Source organism: Limulus polyphemus, unplaced genomic scaffold (genome assembly GCF_000517525.1).
Source record: "Limulus polyphemus unplaced genomic scaffold, Limulus_polyphemus-2.1.2 Scaffold3328, whole genome shotgun sequence".
NCBI classification, from domain to species: domain Eukaryota; kingdom Metazoa; phylum Arthropoda; class Merostomata; order Xiphosura; family Limulidae; genus Limulus; species Limulus polyphemus.
Window position 1 is genome coordinate 80,267 of NW_013668938.1, and position 10,713 is coordinate 90,979.

General features: G+C 34.0%; 2 long non-coding RNA genes across 2 annotated transcripts in view; both read left to right on the forward strand.

Moving 5' to 3' along the window:
- The window catches only part of LOC111088210, a 33,347-nt gene extending 28,087 nt beyond the window's left edge, over positions 1-5,260 (forward strand). Inside the window, exons 2-3 of the long non-coding RNA XR_002612813.1 lie at positions 1,343-1,491; positions 3,791-5,260. This is a non-coding gene — a long non-coding RNA (uncharacterized LOC111088210). The remainder of the gene's footprint in view (positions 1-1,342; positions 1,492-3,790) is intronic.
- Positions 5,261-10,411: 5,151 nt separating this feature from the next.
- LOC111088209 overlaps positions 10,412-10,713 on the forward strand; it is a 4,083-nt gene continuing 3,781 nt past the window's right edge. Inside the window, exon 1 of the long non-coding RNA XR_002612812.1 lies at positions 10,412-10,431. This is a non-coding gene — a long non-coding RNA (uncharacterized LOC111088209). The remainder of the gene's footprint in view (positions 10,432-10,713) is intronic.

The following is a 10,713-nucleotide window of genomic DNA, read 5'->3' on the forward strand; positions in this document are numbered from 1 at the left end:
TTGATAACTTGACTACAGCCTTAAAATATCACCAATTAAGTCTGATAATATGTTGGTATCATGGCTTTATTAATTTATTTTTAACTGGCTAATTGATTTAATTATTTGATAACTTGACTACAGCCTTAAAATATCACCAATTAAGTCTGATAATATGTTGGTATCATGGCTTTATTAATTTATTTTTAACTGGCTAATTGATTTAATTATTTGATAACTTGACTACAGCCTTAAAATATCACCAATTAAGTTTGATAATATTTTGGTATCATGGCTTTACTAATTTATAATGAAATGTGCAGAAATCAAAGTTTCACTTTTATTTGCATAACGATAGATAAAAATATTGTGTAAAATGAATTATGAAATATTTTTTGAGTTTTAAACCAATTTAATTAAATAACTTAATTCAATACATTTTAAGACAAATTGTATATAGTATGTTACACGATAAGCTTAACATCGGGCTAGTTATGATGTAATATTTTGACCTGTTAGGGCTGGGCGTAGCAATGTGGTTAGCCTGCCGAACTACGAATCATGGTTCGCGCCCTTCTGACACACACAAAAAAGAGGTCCGCACCTTGAGCCTGTAGTTTCGCAAGAGGAGTGACAGTCAAATCGCAGTATTCGATCAAGACCAAAACTAACCCAATAGTTAGCGGTGGGTATTATTGACTAGATACCCTAGTACTAGTATCTCACTTCAAAATTTGGGACAGTTGTGCCCATATAGCCCTTGTTTAGCTTTGCGCAAAGTTCTAAAAACAAAACAAACAAATGTACCATTAAATATTATTATTTTGCAGGCGTTACTAACTTAAAAACTGTTATTTATGTGATGACTCACTGCACATAATAGCATTTATATGTGATTCTAGAATCATTTAAATAATTTGTTTGTTTGTTTGAAGTTAAGCACAAAGCTACACAATGGTCTATCTGTGCTTTGCCCACCACGGGTATTGAAACCCGGTTTTTAGCGTTGTAAGTCCGCCACTGGGGGGCTGATTAAATAATAGATAAGTGGTTTGTTTGTTTTAGAACAATGCCCATAAGGCTATCTGTTGTGCCCATCGCGGGAAATCGAACCCCGGATTTTACCGTTGGAAGTCCGTAAGCTTATCGCTGTCCCACCTGGGGTCAAGTGGAACCACGAACGATAGATATTTTTATGTTAGTAAAATTGTATGATGTCTTTAAAATTCGTCCAAGTATGTTAAAATCTGTTACACGAATTACCAATGTGTTAAAATATATTATGATTATAGAAAACTAAAACAATTTGTATGCTGCTAAACAGAAAGTTTAATTGAGTTTCTTATTGTTTTTACAATTTCAGGCTACGAAGCCCAGGCTAATATGCTGATTGTCGTGCCAGCCAATCGTGACAGACCTGCAGAAAACACGCGACTATTAATAGTGAGAACGTCATCAAAAGAAAAAAAAACACAGACTAACTTTTTCCTATAGAAAATTAAATTTAGTCTGGTAAGTAAAAACAAAAAATGAAGGTTAAATCTGAAAGATCAGAGTCGGCTAAGATTTGATGACAGAATGTATCTGACTGACTGATGACGGGAAGCCTAATTACTCAAAATTGATCGTTGTAGACAAAGTCGTGTGAACAGAAAAATCATATAATTTTTGGTGGAAGTAACTCATAATGAAACATAAACAAAATAAGAACGTCAGATTTGTGAAAAAAGTTTCAACTCTTTTTTTGAAATTAGGGACATTTGATTATATATATATATAATTAGGACATTTGATTATAAATATATATATATATAATTAGGGACATTTGATTATAAATATATATATATAATTAGGGACATTTGATTATAAGTATATATATATATATATAATTAGGGACATTTGATTATAAATATATATATATATATATACAATTAGGGACATTTGATTATAAATATATATACAATTTCATGCACTAACGAGATTTAAACTTAAGAAAATGTTTTGTTGTTGTTTCATAAAGCATCACTATTTCTAGTAAAGGTTTTTTTTTCATAAGCAATGGTATATATCACAGGGAACATTAGAAAATATATTATCTTCTTGTATCAACTTTTTTAAACTGCATTTTCTAAAATATCGTACAGTTGCAAAGTCGTTAAAATTTGCGATCCTCAATAGGATTAGAATACAAATGTTTATAAGGATATGGATATTGTTTGGTTTCTTATATTTTTTACGTGACGTTCGAATTGCAGGTAAACAACGATCAGATTATGTTGACTGTACACCTGGTGGAGAGTCATTAAAGAGTGAAAATGTGTCGTGGAATTGAGATCTGCAGCAGTTGGCAAGATGGCTGAACATTATTAGGAGATTTATCATCACTTTATGTATAATGAATGTATATCATTGTATGACTTTTATTGAGAAGTCAGAAGAAGTCGTGTTATCTAGTTGTGCCACTGTCGTTTTATAATTCATATAGCGTAGTGCAAGCTGGAGGTTAAACATGCTTGGTAGAGAGAAACAGTTAGTATCCAGTGAAACTTCTTTATTTGGTCAACGTTTCACCTTATGGCTTTATCAAAAGGTAGACACCACAAGCTCAGACATAGAGAAGTCAGGCTATCTAGTTGTGGCTATTACCATTGTTTCTTTTATCAAGTTTGTCTCCATGGTTCAGATGTAGAAATTGTGTTCATAGCGATCTGTAAAATGCAACAAACTATCACCATAGTAACACCGCGTTAGTCCAAAAACCTTTGTCGAAATATTTATTCTTTTAATTGTACATGAATTATTCTGAAAATGCTTAGTTACTTGATATCGTCACAGCTGCATATGTTTCTCTAGATTTTATCAGTAACCTTTACATGCCATAAACCACCTTGCGCCTGAATATATATGTATGCCTATTACACATATAGTTACTTGCGTCATTCTACGATTCCCATGACTCATCTCTTACGCAGCGTCATCTTCAGTTCGAGAATCATGTTTCTGAACAAAGCATCACGGAATAACTTGGCCGGAATATTCTGTTTTCTCATATGGCATTTTATTTGGCTATTGATTTTAATTGTTTCAGATTCGATTCGTGCGATTGTAATTCACAGCTCATTTTAGAACCTGCTCTGTTTTTTTTATATTATTATTCAATTTTAAAGCTGAAAGTGATAAATCGATTTTTACGGTTGATATTGTGCTGCCATCTAGCGATTAGAGGTTCTACTGTGGCAGTGTGGTTAGCTGGTTGTGAGCTTCTACAAACAACCACTACCTGCATTGCTTCAGAACACCTCTAACTATCAACATGAAAACTGTTTATCCTTAAATGTATCCTGAATAACGACAAAGACAGTCTGCTAACCAATTTTAAATGGCCTTGTTTTGTTGGAGTTCGTTAAGCCGGTGAAAGTGTATACATTATCATTGGTATGATTTGTTCGTTCTTGTAGAATATTCGCACACAGCTTCACAAGGGTTATGCCGTCTCTAATTTTGAAATGACTATTCAACAGCGCTCACCGACAACTACTGTATGATCGAATAGTGGGATTTAACCGTCAATCTCATAGCGGATCCACTGCTCCAAAGTGCGGATCGCATTTCTGCAGTAATGGATCGCGAACCATAAATCATTGGATTCACAGTTCGGGCACGGCCGGCCCTCGATTGATTTGGAACTCCACACAGGGCATTATGACAAAAACAGCAGGTAAAACTTTGTGTGATAGCACCAACTACTCTACGTATATGTCTTATCACTAGATACTAAAAATTATGTGGTCCTTTTCATCTGTTACTATAGTGACGAAGCTATGGACTTGGAAGATGAAGAACTGACGAGTTTATTCTTCAACACAACCCTGGTAGTAGACAGATACGACACAGACGTGAAAATTCGAAAAACATTATACACACACACACACACACACGTGTCTATGACAGTCTATGTAAATGACAGTTTATATTAAAACGAAAACATGGTATTTTTTTCTACATTTTAGCTTCTAGCCCTTTTCGGAAATCGAGAACACGACCAGAGTTTTTTATTCAACAAAAACATAGGTTGTGTTTTTATTGTATTGCGAGTATAACACTCCAATCAGCACTTCAAAACCTAAAAAAACAAACGATATTTAACCAATTTTATCTTAACTAATTCGTTTCAAGACGCCAAACAAGAAAATGGGAAGATACACAGACTCCTGAAGAATAAAGGTAAATCCACATAGAGTTGAATACAAGCATTAAGTTCTTTAAGTATGTGATTTTATACGTGTTTCCCTTTCCTCGGTCAATGTTATAACTCTAACATGATTCAAATAAATATTTTGTCTTCCAGACGTGCATTAATAAAGAATACTTTACCTATACAATTTTACCTATACTTGGTGTGGAAACAATGTAGTAACCAGAAAACATTATAATTCAACTTAAGCTACATTTATGAAGTTCTAAGTTTTTAACGTAAATTTAATACATGTAAGTATATGTGTGTGTGGTTTTTTTGAAGTTCTTAAAATTTCAAACAGTTAGTGTTTTTAGTTTGAAAAAAAAAGCTTCTAGGAAACACTATTCGTGGAACTCTTATCTCGCGCTGGCAACGTGATAGGGTAGACAGTCTTAACCTCTACTTATGATTTTCTTCCCCTCGAGCGGGCCCTAGCAATAACCTTGACGTTATAGTGTTGCTGTGAGAGATAACATCAAGTTACAGGTGTTTGGAGTGTGGTATAAAAACACAAATTTAGAATTTCTGTTTTTTCCTTTTTGTCAAGTGAACATTTATCATCTAGAATTTTCACAACTTTTCCCCGTAAACATATTTGTAACGGTATGTGTAGTTTTGACAATAGAACATTGATCAAGCAATGTGGTTTACTTCCTTTTGTACAACTTACTTATTGTTCTAGGTCATTCCACTTCATAATCATATCAGCTTTTTCATGGGTAAGATTACTGTAAAGTACAACAGTGATATTTTTATACTGGTAGATCAAGTAGTAACTTGAGACTTTGCCTTCCCTAATTTTGCTATTTGAATGATAATCAGCGATACGAGTAGTATGTGCGCACATGACAGGGACGTTTATAGAACCTTCTACATAGTTCTCTACTCTCTTAGTCTGAAACACCAAGTTATTCAGAAATAACTCTAATTGAGGAGAACATCTGGAGACAAGAGCCAGTTAATCTTCAGTAAAAACATTATCTTCTGTCCAGTACAGTTGTTTGTTTTTAACTGTTTTATGTATTGAATAAAGATTAATATTCACGTTGTTTACATTGTGTTCAGTGTATCTCTAGCTTCACCACAGTCAAAGGCAGGGCTCAGTATAAGTCTGTGATACATTTCCTAGTCATTCCTCCTGTTATTTGTGGTTGCTACCAAAAAGTTAAACCAGTTCACTTGAGAATACCACAAAATAAGGTAGTGAGCCTACAGTTTGGTATAATGACAACTTCATAAAAACAAATCCTGCATTCTATTTTCTCAAGTGCATTTTACTGTAGTTTTTTTTTCTTGTATGTGCCTTAGATACTTTTTGCACAAGAGGAAATTTCATTTTCCACAAATTAAAAGACTTAATCAAGGGAAAAGTCCATCATTCAGAGTAGATACTGCCTAAAAGAGTAGTTAGGTTTCAAAGAAATCCTCATTTGAACGTTATACTTTCCATGACCACAATCTTGCTGTATTGGTTAATTAAAAAAAAAGAACTAACAGTACCTGGTGTACTTAGAACTGCTAACAGAATTTTCTCTAGACGATCGACCTTAGTGCACAGGATATATGTTTGAGTGGTCTGAGACTGAATGTTGCAATATTTATAGATGTTTGCTGATCAGGGTAGCGAAACCCCAACTTAGAACTGCTAACAGAATTTTCTCTAGACGATCGACCTTAGTGCACAGGATATATGTTTGAGTGGTCTGAGACTGAATGTTGCAATATTTATAGATGTTTTCTGATCAGGGTAGCGAAACCCCAACTTTAGTCGATGCCACGCAAAACCAGACGAAAGATAATTGAGAAAGAAGACACCAACTAGTAAAGATGATGATCCATGAGTCCCTCATGGGCCTCTTCAAGATGGAGGTATGGGTCGTGAGGAAACCTGAGGATGTGCAAAGCATCTCATCGTTTTGTGGCCCATTAAGATGGATTTGTATGACACTTGAGTACCATGTCATTCCACTTGACTTGTGTAATGTATCCACCATTTGTGAGAAGCTAATGGAGGAGTTTACACTCAGACAATAGCAATGGAAGAAGTGCCTAATTCTTAAAATGATATCTTAATGTTTAGGTGCTGAGACACGTAACAGTAAATAACAAAGTTTTGAAGTGTAAAGCAAGGAAGTGAAAACTTAAGCATGTAGGTGAAGTTCCTTGGTCATATTATGAGCAGAAAAGACCCTATGGACCCTCAAAGATACCAGTTGTGCGAGACTGATCCTGATCTGTGACCAGGCCAGATTCACAATTTTCTTGCATTTGTATCATATTATTGATGTTTTCTGACCAACATTTCTAAGACTCCTGCAATGTTATTTGCTGTCTCTGAAAATTATTCATATGTGCTTTAGTTGAAGCTCTGGTGTTGGTATACCTATGATGAGATTGCCAATTCCTGCTAGATACCAATGCCAGAGATAGTGGAATTGGAGCAGTATTGTCACAGTTCCAAGACAAAGGAATGTGTGATCACGTATGCTACACACACAGTAATGACTCCTGAATGCAGTTAATGCATGAGAAATGCTTGCAGTTGTAGTGTTTGTTAAACATTACTACTACTACTACTATTTGTATGGTAAAAAATTAACCATTTATGTGGACTATTTAAGTTTAAAGATGTGGAAGGAATGACTGTACATTGGTTCACAATATTCCAAGAGTACGGTTGTATCTGAGCCTACAGCAGAGAAACACTAATTGTCTTCCTGCAATGGTGAGAGCTTTTCTAATCATTGAATTGTTCTGATAAAAATCATACAGTAGGAGATTCCTCCAGAGGAATCACACACTTATCTTATCATTCTTATCACACACTAAGATGTGATTCTCAAGATGTGATTGCAGCTGGTAGTCGACAGAGTTCTTAGGCGGGAAATATTTCAGACTGCATAATGCGAATGCTGGATGCCACCACTGTGTTACATATACCTGTGTTAATGTCTGATCGCATTTTTCTGGCTGCATTCGAGTCAAAACATTAAGTGGCGACGTAAACATTGTATTTTTTGTTGTGCTTGCCAGATGAAAGTTAGATTATTAAACAAAGCAAACTCTACCAAAGAGTTACTGGTTCTCTAGTGCAGAAATAATTGCTAGTCTTCTCCCAGAAACTGAAAATAGTAACTGGTATGTGTTTGTTGTTATCAGTGGATTCACTAAGCGGATTGAAGCTAATTCATTGGCTGATAAGTTAGAACAGTCTATCATTAATGTGTTAGTGTAGTTCTGAATATCGTGATTTGGCACACCTAAGAAATGTACATAGACCAGATGGCTAAATTAAGTAGCTAACTAATTTCTGAGTTGTTAAAAGTGTTGGGTGTGGTGAAGATATGAATTTTGCCATATTACCCTAGTCTGAAGGTTTGGCAAGATACCTAATTCAAACTATCAAGCAGATTTTTGCAACTTTTTTTTAACCCTGACAGAACCAACTGAAAAAACAACATATATCCTGATGGCATATTGCATACTGGCCGAACAGAAGTTAACTGGTTGTTCTCCAAATATGCTCATGTTTGGTCAAGAAATTCAGCTTCCTATGTACATGATGTATGTCCCCTAGAGTAGATATGTTAGTACATGCTAGAATATGTAGACTGGTTAAAGTTTACATTAGTTTACATAGATGGATTTCTGCCTAAACAGCTAGGAAAAGCTACCAGACAGCAGAAGCAATGTGCCAATGAATGTTCGAGCTTGGAGACTGGATGTGGTTAGGGATCATGCCAGCAGGACCAACCTCTATGTCATTCACCAGCAAAATGGTTCATCAAAATACGAGGTACAGCTCATTCACAAACTACAGTTGTACATGACTGATAAACCTCTCATGCAATGGCTAGACCAGGAACCAGAGTTTGAGACTGATGAGTCAGACGATAGTGAGAGTACTTCTGTGTATCTTTTCGACTCAGCTGATGAGGAGGAAGATGCTAGAATAACTTATCATTGGCTGTCAGTGAGGAGTCAGATGAGGAAGCACCAGTAAAGGAGCCGAATAACAATTCTGATGATTGGCCGAGACACCAACCTGGGATATCTGGTATTAACTTCTAGACCAATAGTCACATGACTTGAAGACCAATCCATGGAAGGAAGTGGAACGCTAAATGGCATCAATGGTAAATTTTATACTGAGTATAAGTAGAGCTGTCTAAGAATTAACTGTTTAGCACTAAAGATGTTGATGATTTTTGTAATTAATAAATTGATTATCCAAAGTTTATTCATTTCATGCAGTGTGTACATTCGTATGATTTTAAGTACACACATCCTTTGATATTTTTAAGAAAATGTTTTAGGAAATACACTTATAGCAATTGAAATGGTTAGTTTAACATTTAATGGTTATTTTAACTCCCATAAACTACAAGAGGGTTATCTGTGCTAGGTGAACTTAGCTTTGAACTGATAGCTAAGAGGGAAGGCAGCTGGTTAACAACACCTACTGCCAAATCTTAGGCTACTCTGATCATGTAGGAGGATTTCATGATCATCTTTAGCCCCAAAGGGCGGACACGATGTTTTACCTTTCCGCAGCGAACCATTTGCCCTTGAATCTAGAGTCCAAGACTCTAACCAACAAGAAACGCCCGACCCCTCTAAATATATACTGTAGAGTTCTGAATACCATCACTAGTTATTATATAACACTATATATAAATACGTCACTGGCTAGTTATTATATAACACTATATATGACTACGTCACTGGCTAGTTATTATATAACGTTATATATGAATACGTCACTAGCTAGATATTATATATCATTATATATGAATACGTCACTAGTTATTATATAACACTATATATGAATACGTCACTAGCTAATTATCGTATAATATTATATATGAATACGTCACTAGCTAGTTATTATATAACGTTATATATGAATACGTCACTAGCTAGATATTATATAACGTTATATACGTCACTAGCTAGATATTATATAACATTATATATGTCACTAGCAAGTTATTATATAACGTTATATATGTCACTAGCTAGTTATCGTATAACATTATATATGAATACGCCACTACCTAGATATTATATAACATTATATATGTCACTAGCTAGTTATTATATAACGTTATATATGTCACTAGCTAGTTATCGTATAACATTATATATGAATAGGTCACTAGCTAGTTATCGTATAACATTATATATGAATACGTCACTAGCTAGTTATTGTATATTGCTATATATGAATACGTCACTAGCTAGATATTATATATCATTATATATTAATACGTCACTAGCTAATTATTATATAAAGTTATATATGAATACGTCACTGGCTAGTTATCGTATAACATTATTTATGAATACGTCACTGGCTAGTTATCGTATAACATTATATATGAATACGTCACTGGCTAGTTATCGTATAACATTATATATGAATACGTCACTGGCTAGTTATTATATAACGTTATATATGAATACGTCACTGGCTAGTTATCGTATAACATTATATATGAATACGTCACTAGCTAATTATTATATAGCTATATATGAATACGTCGCTAGCTAATTATCGTATAATATTATATATGAATACGTCACTGGCTAGTTATTATATAACACTATATATATGAATACGTCACTGGCTAGTTAGTATATAACGTTATATATGAATAAGTTACTAACTAGTTATTGTATATTATTATATATGAATAAGTCACTAGCTAGTTTTTGTATAACATTATATATGAATAGGTTACTTGCTAATTATTACATAATTTTATATATGAATACGTCACTAGCTAATTATTATATAGTTATATATAAATACATAACATAATGACTATAGTTATCAATATGCTACTATAGTTATTCTGTGAATCTATGTATTTGTCACTAGTTACTTCCTAAAACTGTGTATTTGTTACTAATTACTCTCTAAAACTTGCAAAGTTATATATGTGTCACTTGTTACTGTCTAAAGTTGTGAATACCGTCATTATTTACTGTATGAAGTTGTGAATACCTCACTAGTTACTGTCTAAAGTATGAGTACATCATTAGTTACTGTCTAAAGTTATGAATAAACCAGTAGTTACTGTCTAAAGTTGTGAATACCTTACTTGTTACTGTATAAAGCTATATATACCTGACTACTTACTGTCTATGTTTGTGAATACGTCTATAGTTACTGTCTATGGTTGTGAATACATCACTTGTTACTGTCTATGGTTGTGAATACCGTCATTAGTTACAGTCTGAAGTTGTGTATACCGTCATTCGTTACTATCTGAGTTTGTGAATACCATCAGTAGTTATTATCTAAATCTTTGCATACCGTCATTAGTTACTGTCTAAAGTTGTGTATACCTCACTAGTTACTGTCTAAGGTTATGAATACCTCATTTGTTACTGTCTAAGGTTGTGAATACCGTCACTTGTTACTGTATATGGTTGTGAATACATCACTTGTTACTGTATATGGTTGTGAATACATCACTTGTTACTGTCTA